Source organism: Bubalus kerabau, chromosome 7 (assembly GCF_029407905.1).
Source record: "Bubalus kerabau isolate K-KA32 ecotype Philippines breed swamp buffalo chromosome 7, PCC_UOA_SB_1v2, whole genome shotgun sequence".
Lineage (NCBI taxonomy): Eukaryota > Metazoa > Chordata > Mammalia > Artiodactyla > Bovidae > Bubalus > Bubalus kerabau.
Window position 1 is genome coordinate 76983416 of NC_073630.1, and position 10990 is coordinate 76994405.

The following is a 10990-nucleotide window of genomic DNA, read 5'->3' on the forward strand; positions in this document are numbered from 1 at the left end:
AAAGTTTCTGGAAAGAGAAAGAAATGGTTTTCTCAGAGTTGCTTGCATAGGTCTGCTCTCCCTAGGCCTTCCTTCTCTGGGAATCCTGCTGCTTCGTCCCATGTGGAGTTGTTAATACTATCCTGGGTGCACACTGAGGCAGAATTAGTTCATTCCCTGTCCAGTGGCGCTGGTCTCAGCTAGGTAGGCCAGATTCAGACCCAGGGGAAGGAGGCAGAATGTACTTGGGGCTGGAGGTGGGAAGCAGCAGGAAGGAAGGGTCCTCCAGTGTCTAGGAGCCTCAACCTGAAAACTTGTTTGACAAAAATAAAGCCTGAAAGCTGGAGCTGATTTTCCTTCTTCAGGCAATATTACTTCCCACCAAATCCTGGGCTAACAGCATCTGTTCTGAGTACATTTCCATTCCCTCCCAGACAGCAAGTCCATTTCTAAGACAGGTCCTTACATTACTCCTCATGTGCTCTTGGTTAATGAATAATATTAAAAACAATAACAAAGCTTTTAGACACATCATGAAAGCAGGATATTAACAGTAGGTAGGCTTCATTAGTTGAGCTCCTACATTCAAAATATCCACAAATAACTGAACTCAGAGTGAAACTCTTTTTCATTCTACCCAGAGCTCTATTGTGGAGATGTAAAGTGCCTTCCCTAGTCAGTACTGCATATTAAACTGTTAAAAGAAGTTCTGTTGATTCTCTTGAATCTACATCTTTTGCAAAGAGATCTGAACCCTTTCTTTTTCTTCTCATCCTGGATCATGAAGTCAGAACACAGTCCTCAGGTCTATCACATATGATCAGCTCCTTTGTTATCCACCTGTGAAATACTCACTTTGCAGATTCACTGGGAAGTGAGAATAGCAAAGCTGCCCTCCATTTGCTTTAGGGGTATTGCCAGTCTCCATTCTCCACACCACTTATGATGTATATTCAAGGAAAGTGCAAACTGCCTTTAATAGTAATTGAAGAAAAATTTATAAGCAAGAAGCTAAATTCTATGCAAACACTGAAAATCATTCTAAAAGTATGTATAGAAATTACAGATTTTTCCAAGGTTGGTATTACCTGAACATGATTTACTCTTTGTTGGATCTGTAAAGCATACGAGGACACAGAACTGTGTATATTTTAAAATTGATTGTTTCATGTTTTCTCCTTGATGACCTGAAGAGAGTCAGTGAAGCTAGGCCAAATACAGATACATGCCTTTTAACAGTAGGTAATTAGGCCTATTGTACCTACAGACACTTTCCCTACAGGATTATTGGCCCCATTTACTCCCAGTGTGTTACTCCAGTTCACTTCAATTAGGAATATTTAGGAAAATGATTCAAAATGAAGAGCTATTAAGAAATCTCTTCACATGCTGAATTAGTGGGACAGCGAGACAAGATGTGTTTTTATTAGATGAAAAATTATCTAGAGAAGACTTCCCATGATTCTATAGGATCAGAATTCTAGTTGGTGTTTAGTGTTATGACTTTATAGAAGATCACATGGCCTTATAACTTTGTCATCCCTATCCTCAAATTCTTGCAGTGGCTCCTGTTGCCTGAAATAGGTTGGATTTGACATTTGATTACCAATGTCAAATTGGTAATCTGACATTTCTCTGCACTTACCTAGCATTATTCTCCTTTTATAAAAATTAATTTTTATTTTATATTGGAATATAGTTGATTTGTAGTATTGTGTTAGTTTTAGGTATACAGCAAAGTGATTCAGTTATACACATACATAAATCCATTGTTTTTCTAGGTTATTATAGTATATTGAGTTCCCTGTTGAATATCTATTTTTTTGTATAGTAGTATGGATATGTTAATTCCAAACTCCGGTTATCTCTCCCCTCAGCATTTCCCCTTTAGTAACCATAAGTTTGTTTTTGAAGTCTGTTTTGAGTCTGTTTTATAAATAAGTTCATTTGTATCATTTTTTAAGATTCCACATATAAGTGATATCATGATATTTGTCTTTGACATACCCCACTTAGTATGATAATCTCTAGGTCCACCCATGTTGCTGCAGATTTCTTCTTGTGCTTGGCATCATAATCTCAAGGAACACTCAGCATTTGCTAAGCTTACCATTCCTGTCCCTCTCTTGGAGTGATTTTTTTTTTTTTTTGTTTTTAAATCTTCGTGTTTTCTCTTCAGCCTTAGAACTTATTTTTGCTCCATGTTCTAGGCTGAAATTCTATTTTAGGAACCAACTCAAGTGTATCACAAAAAATGTGACTCACTTCTGTACTTGGAATGACTTGTTTCTTTGCCTCACTCTTTTAGCACACTGGTTCTTGATCCTGACTATACGTTAGAATCACTGGAGAGTTATACAAAAATACTGATGCGTCCTGTGCACCAAATTCTCACTTTAAATATGAACAATGATCACCAGTGACATTTTACTCTTTACCCAGTCCTTTCCAGATACAAGTAGGTAATATCGCCTTTCAAGGGCAACATGAAGGTGCCTGCTGATTCTCTCAAAGTGAGTTTGGAAGAGTGAGTGGGGGCAGCTCACTCCCTTGGGTCAAGTGGCTGTATGTTCAGGCCACTCAAGGCAGCTATTTTCTTGCTTTGTGTACATCCTCTGCTGACCAGTGCCTGCTTCACCTACAAACTATTCACAGGACTGACCTTCCTACATACTGGCCCCATGCCCCAGCTAGTGATTGTTCTTATCCAGGGGACAGTGAGGGGTGGTCCCCTCTGCTGATAACTGATGAATCAACCTAATGTAATCCCTCCCATAACTGGTAGCTTTCCCCTGCCCCTGGGACTGAAGATTGCTGCCAGGCCCTGCCTGCTGTCTACCGCACAGGTGTGGTGTTGATCCAAGACCTTGCTTCAGACTTCTAAGCCCCCTCATGCATTAAACCAAGTTTCTAATGCAGTAAGATTAGATCTCAATTACAGGAGAAAAACTATTAAAAAATCCAACATATGGAGGCTGAACAACACGCTGCTGAATAACCAACAAATCACAGAAGAAATCAAAAAAGAAATCAAAATTTGCATAGAAACGAATGAAAATGAAAACACAACAACCCAAAACCTGTGGGACACGGTAAAAGCAGTCCTAAGGGGAAAGTTCATAGCAATACAGGCACACCTCAAGAAACAAGAAAAAAGTCAAATAAATAACCTAACTCTACACCTAAAGCAACTAGAAAAGGAAGAAATGAAGAACCCCAGGGTTAGTAGAAGGAAAGAAATCTTAAAAATTAGAGCAGAAATAAATGCAAAAGAAACAAAAGAGACCATAGCAAAAATCAACAAAACCAAAAGCTGGTTCTTTGAAAGGATAAATAAAATTGACAAACCATTAGCCAGACTCATCAAGAAACAAAGGGAGAAAAATCAAATCAATAAAATTAGAAATGAAAATGAAGAGATCACAACAGACAACACAGAAATACAAAGGATCATAAGAGACTACTATCAACAATTATATGCCAATAAAATGGACAACGTGGAAGAAATGGACAAATTCTTAGAAAAGTACAACTTTCCAAAACTCGATCAGGAAGAAATAGAAAATCTTAACAGACCCATCACAAGCACGGAAATTGAAACTGTAATCAAAAATCTTCCAGCAAACAATAGCCCAGGTCCAGACGGCTTCACAGCTGAATTCTACCAAAAATTTAGAGAAGAGCTAACACCTATCCTGCTCAAACTCTTCCAGAAAATTGCAGAGGAAGGTAAACTTCCAAACTCATTCTATGAGGCCACCATCACCCTAATACCAAAACCTGACAAAGATCCCACAAAAAAAGAAAACTACAGGCCAATATCACTGATGAACATAGATGCAAAAATCCTTAACAAAATTCTAGCAATCAGAATCCAACAACACATTAAAAAGATCATACACCATGACCAAGTGGGCTTTATCCCAGGGATGCAAGGATTCTTCAATATCCGCAAATCAATCAATGTAATACACCACATTAACAAATTGAAAAATAAAAACCATATGATTATCTCAATAGATGCAGAGAAAGCCTTTGACAAAATTCAACATCCGTTTATGATCAAAACTCTCCAGAAAGCAGGAATAGAAGGAACATACCTCAACATAATCAAAGCTATATATGACAAACCCACAGCAAACATTATCCTCAATGGTGAAAAATTGAAAGCATTTCCTCTAAAGTCAGGAACAAGACAAGGGTGCCCACTTTCACCATTACTATTCAACATAGTTTTGGAAGTTTTGGCCACAGCAATCAGAGCAGAAAAAGAAATAAAAGGAATCCAAATTGGAAAAGAAGAAGTAAAGCTCTCACTGTTTGCAGATGACATGATCCTCTACATAGAAAACCCTCAAGACTCCACCAGAAAATTACTAGAACTAATCAATGACTATAGTAAAGTTGCAGGATATAAAATCAACACACAGAAATCCCTTGCATTCCTATACACTAATAATGAGAAAACAGAAAGAGAAATTAAGGAAACAATTCCATTCACCATTGCAACGGAAAGAATAAAATACTTAGGAATATATCTACCTAAAGAATCTAAAGACCTATATATAGAAAACTATAAAACACTGGTGAAAGAAATCAAAGAGGACACTAACAGATGGAGAAATATACCATGTTCATGGATTGGAAGAATCAATGTAGTGAAAATGAGTATACTACCCAAAGCAATCTATAGATTCAATGCAATCCCTATCAAGCTACCAACAGCATTCTTCACAGAGCTAGAACAAATAATTTCACAATTTGTATGGAAAAACAAAAAACCTCGAATAGCCAAAGCGATCTTGAGAAAGAAGAATGGAACTGGAGGAATCCACCTACCTGACTTCAGGCTCTACTACAAAGCCACAGTTATCAAGACAGTATGGTACTGGCACAAAGACAGAAATATAGATCAATGGAACAAAATAGAAAGCCCAGAGATAAATCCACGCACATATGGACACCTTATCTTCGACAAAGGAGGCAAGAATATACAATGGATTAAAGACAATCTCTTTAACAAGTGGTGCTGGGAACTCTGGTCAACCACTTGTAAAAGAATGAAACTAGAACACTTTCTAACACCATACACAAAAATAAACTCAAAATGGATTAAAGATCTAAACGTAAGACCAGAAACTATAAAACTCCTAGAGGAGAACATAGGCAAAACACTCTCTGACATACATCACAGCAGGATCCTCTATGACCCACCTCCCAGAATATTGGAAATAAAAGCAAAAATAAACAAATGGGACCTAATTAACCTTAAAAGCTTCTGCACATCAAAGGAAACTATTAGCAAGGTGAAAAGACAGCCTTCAGAATGGGAGAAGATAATAGCAAATGAAGCAACTGACAAACAACTAATCTCGAGAATATACAAGCAACTCCTACAGCTCAACTCCAGAAAAATAAATGACCCAATCAAAAAATGGGCCAAAGAACTAAATAGACATTTCTCCAAAGAAGACATAAAGATGGCTAACAAACACATGAAAAGATGCTCAACATCACTCATTATCAGAGAAATGCAAATCAAAACCACTATGAGGTACCATTTCACACCAGTCAGAATGGCTGCGATCCAAAAGTCTACAAGTAATAAATGCTGGAGAGGGTGTGGAGAAAAGGGAACCCTCTTACACTGTTGGTGGGAATGCAAACTAGTGCAGCCACTATGGAGAACAGTGTGGAGATTCCTTAAAAAACTGGAAATAGACATGCCTTATGATCCAGCAATCCCACTGCTGGGCATACACACAGAGAAAACCAGAAGGGAAAGAGACACGAGTACCCCAATGTTCATCGCAGCACTGTTTATAATAGCCAGGACATGGAAGCAACCTAGATGTCCATCAGCAGATGAATGGATAAGAAAGCTGTGGTACATATACACAATGGAGTATTATTCAGCCATTAAAAAGAATACATTTGAATCAGTTCTAATGAGGTGGATGAAACTGGAGCCTATTATACAGAGTGAAGTAAGCCAGAAAGAAAAACACCAATACAGTATACTAACGCATATATATGGAATTTAGAAAGATGGTAACAATAACCCTGTGTACGAGACAGCAAAAGAGACACTGATGTATAGAACAGTCTTATGGACTCTGTGGGAGAGGGAGAGGGTGGGAAGATTTGGGAGAATGGCATTGAAACATGTGTAACATCATGTATGAAATGAGTTGCCAGTCCAGGTTCGATGCACGATACTGGATGCTTGGGGCTGGTGCACTGGGACGACCCAGAGGGATGGAATGGGGAGGGAGGAGGGAGGAGGGTTCAGGATGGGGAACACATGTGTACCTGTGGCGGATTCATTTTGATATTTGGCAAATCTAATACAGTTATGTAAAGTTTAAAAATAAAATAAAATTAAAAAAAAAAAAAAAAAAGAAAGAGATAAAAAAAAAAAAAAAAAAAAAAAAAAAAAAAAAAAAACCAAGTTTCTGTTGCTGACTCTGGGCTCCCTTTGGTCTTAGAGCTGGGCAGGTACAGGGCTGGTGGGCCTGGTGGGGGTGGGGCAGGGATAGAGGTATTGAGAGAAGTCTTTAATGCAACTGCCCCTACCTGCCACTGCTCCACCAGCCAGGTGAGCATGCTTATGTCACGAACTGTGATGTACATGAGACTATGGGTGATTGTATATGACATGTGTGTGAAAAATCAAGCCTGAACAGTCCTGCAGAACCTATGCAGATTAGTCAAAAAGCTGTTGCTACAGTGGTTCTGTGGTTCACTAACTATTGGAACTCATAAGTCTACAATCGTTTTACTGTTTGGTAACATCTTTTTTTATACTGCAATAAACACTTTTGTGATCTCCTATTCACGTACAGGCAGTGAAGCATGCAATTCTACCCCATTCTCCTAGTTGAGTCACTCTCCACAGCTCCTGATGAAGACTTCATGATGTTTCCTTTATCCTCATGCTTTTATTAAGTGAAGTGGAGTCACTCAGTTGTGTCTGACTCTTTGTGATCCCATGGACAGTAGCCTGCACCAGGCTCCTCCATCCATGGGATTTTCTAGGCAAGAGTACTGGAGTGGGTTGCCATTTCCTTCTCCAGGGAATCTTCCCGACCCAGGGATTGAACCCAGGTCTCCCGCAGTGATAGACAGACGCTTTATCGTCTATTCCCTCTCTACTCCGCACTCTTGGCTGATGGCCTTGCTTCCTACTTTCCCAAGAAAGCGTTAGGAATCAGAAAAGGACACGCCCAGTCTCTCACCGAGCACTTTACCAAACTGCTGAATCTCTACTGGGTATTGTTTCCCTTCTTGAGGCACAGCCCCAACTCATGTCACACTCCCACTCATGCAGCTGACTCCACCTCCCTGGCCTCTTTTCCATGATCTGATTCTCCCATTTGCTCTTCTCTCCTGCTTTGTTATGATCCTCTCTACTGGATCATCTGCCATCCTAAAATATAAGTTCTTCCTTGACCCTCTCATTTTCTTCATTAACCTTTTTTGGTGGCCTTGAGAACGTGCCAGCAGAAGTCCTACAAAAGGGGGTGTTCTTGACCGAGGACCCCAACTGCTGAGCTCTGGAATCTATGCTGCCTTGGCAGTGAGTCAATGCTTGCTGCACACTGCTCCCCACCGGAGTTTGGCAGGGACACTAATACAGATCCCATCTCGGTAGACACAAGACTCCTTTGTCGGTCAGTTCTGGCTCAAGAACTGATGTCTTTGTTGAACTTTTGGTGGACAATGGACATGCCAGGGGGATAGAGAAAGGAGGAAGGGAAATAGTATGGATTATTTATTGGGATATGTCTCCAGATAGCTTTTTTTCCCTTTTATTTTCCTCTTTTTTTTCTTTTTCTTTTTTTTTTTTTTTTGTATTATGAAAACATTACCACAGACAGACACTCACCGCAGACAGAAGAAAGTTCCACTGTATGACATCAATCATATTGTGCTAACAGCATGCTTAACGGGTCAGTCCAGTTCAGTTCAGTCGCTCAGTCATGTCCGACTCTTTGCGACCCCATGAATCACAGCACGCCAGGCCTCCCTGTCCATCACCAACTCCTGGAGTTTACTCAAACTCATGTCCATCGAGTTGGTGATGCCATCCAGCAATCTCATCCTTTGTTGTTCCCTTCTCCTCCCGCCTCCAATCCCTCCCAGCATCAGAGTCTTTTCCAATGAGTCAAGTCTTCGCATGAGGTGGCCAAAGTACTAGTTTCAGCTTTAGTGTCATTCCTTCCAATGAACACCCAGGACTGATCTCCTTTAGAATGGACTGGTTGGATCTCCTTGCAGTCCAAAGGACTCTCAAGAGTCTTCTCCAACACCATAGTTCAAAAGCATTAATTCTTCAGTGCTCAGCTTTCTTCACAGTCCAACTCTCACATCCATACATGACCACTGGAAAAACCATAGCCTTGACTAGACGGATCTTTATTGGCAAAGTAACGTCTCTGCTTTTGAATATGCTATCTAGGTTGGTCATAACTTTCCTTCCAAGGAGTGAGTGTCTTTTAATTTCATGGCTGCAGTCACCATCTGCAGTGATTTTGGAGCCCCCCAAAATAAAGTCTGACACTGTTTCCACTGTTTCCCCATCTATTTGCCTTGAAGTAATGGGACCAGATGCCATGATCTTAGTTTTCTGAATATTGAGCTTTAAGCCAACTTTTTCACTCTCCTCTTTTACTTTCATCAAGAGGCTTTTAGTTCCTCTTCACTTTCTGCCATAAGGGTGGTGTCATTTGCATATCTGAGGTTATTGATACTTCTCCCAGCAATCTTGATTCCAGCTTGTGCTTCCTCCAGTCCAGAGTTTCTCATGATGTACTCTGCATATAAGTTACATAAGCAGGGTGACAGTATACAGCCTTGACATACTCCTTTCAGTTTCCCCTAATTCTTCATTAAACAGCTCTGTGTGTCACTAGCCTCCTGATTGCAAAGGTTGCAGATTTACTTTGCATAACCTTGTAGGAATGGGGACTGGGTTTGGAGTGGACCTGGGTGACACTGTTCTTGGGTCTGCATTGGCTTCTTCTGGTTTGGCTTTTTGTATTGTGTCAGATGCAATATCTGATGCAAACCAGATGTCTTTGGGTGCCTAGAAGTCCTGTAGCAGGAGTCACAGACAGCAGGCCCAGTCGAAGCTTTCGTGGCAGCCCCTCTCTGTGTGGCTGGATTGTGAGGAACACGGCTTTCTGCTGGGTAATGAGAAGAAAACATTCTAACAAGGACTCATATTTGCAACATCTGTTTCATCTGGGTAATTTTAGATAGCTAAAATCTCAGAATGAGGAGAGCACTTATCATCTTACAAATGATTGCTGTGATGTCTCAAAGCACCCACCACAGTAATTAATAGACTGTAAGGGCTCAGAAGAAATAGGGTCCTTATTAAACTCAGGAAACAGCATCCCTTTAGGGCAAACTGACACAGAAGAAAATGGTATAATGGACCGTCTCTCTTAGAATAGCCTAAAAAAAGTCTTCTCTCTCTTTTTCTTTTGAGAGCTGTAGTAGTGAATTAAGAATTTTCATATTTCTGTTAACCTTTTCTTATCCACGTTCAGTTCAGTTCAGTCACTCAGTCATGTCTGACTCTTTGTGACCCCGTGGACTGCAGCATGCTGGGCTTCCCTGTCCATTACCAACTCCCTCAGCTCTTATCCAGTATCTATGCTTAATTAATCCTAACCACTTTTCAAAAGAAAAAAAACATCATTCAAAAGAAATGTGCATGGATAAAAATTGGATTTTAAAGATACTGACCAAACCCCATTGTTATGAGACTGATTTCTAAAGATAGCACTTGCTAGAAATGAGAGCACTTTTACGAGTATTTTGGGGTGGAAACATGAGGGAGATTAGAAGCTGTTAATTGTATTATACCGATGATGAAACTGGGGGCTCTTCAAGGATACTTCCTCCACTTTTCTACCTCTCACAGCATTTCCCATTGTGCTCCCAGCAAGTGCTTAATAGACATATCTTTTAAAAAAGGTATGACTATAATGTAGATAATAGTGGCAAAACAGAAAATGTAACTCGGATTCATAACGTGTGAATCCCCTTTTATCCAACAAATTTTATTCTCTTTTAAATATCAGAACAAAAAACTCTCCAGTGGAAAGCAAAATGATGGAGTACTCACTTTAGAATGTGTGAACTTAAGTACAATCTAAATGGGCTCTTTGTCAAGCCGATTCCTATTTGTATAGCTCCATGCAGTAAACAGAGCACTTCGGCATACATTATCTCATTTGGTCCTCAAAATAATCTCTTCTGAGTTGAATCCCCAAAGCCTTCTCAGAGCTAGAAAATGTTTCAGAGCATTTCATTGCCACCCAGAGACTGAATCTATTCCAGTGAATGTGAAATGTTCTTTGAGAAAGAGCTGTTTGGTCACCATGACTTTTCTGCCAGGTATCAGTCTAGAGTGTTCTTTTTGCTAATGCTAACATGTAGCTGTTATTACCATGTAGCTTAATATATCTCACTGTGTTATTTTAACCAGGGTAGGATAAGTTATGCTGTGGTGGCGAACAACCCCATATCCCAGTGGCTCACCAGAAGAAAAGTTTGCTTCTTTCTTACAATGATGATGGCAAATCCAGGTGACTCTCTGGGGTAACTCAGTGGTCCAGGATTTTGAATGCCCATCACCCTGTGGCTGCAGGCTTGGGAGCATGTCCCGGCATGGGTGCTGCAGCAGGGAGGGACTGTGCTGGGAGGTTCATACTGGCAATTAAATATTTTGTTCAGGAAGTGACACATCATTTCTGCTTACTTGGGCAGGGAGGTATCACCTTCCTACGTACCAGGAAGGAGAGGAAAATCAGTTGTGGTGGTACTTAGGAATTCCTACTACGTAAGGTTTTTCTTTTATCAGTCAGTGAGGAAGTGTGAAGTAAGTGTTCAGCTTTAGCTTGGAGTAGACTTAGCTAAATCTGTCAAGATCTGTGGCTTTCTTCCACTAAATATGTTAAAACTGTTACTCTAAAATGGCAGAGACAACTCATTTTTA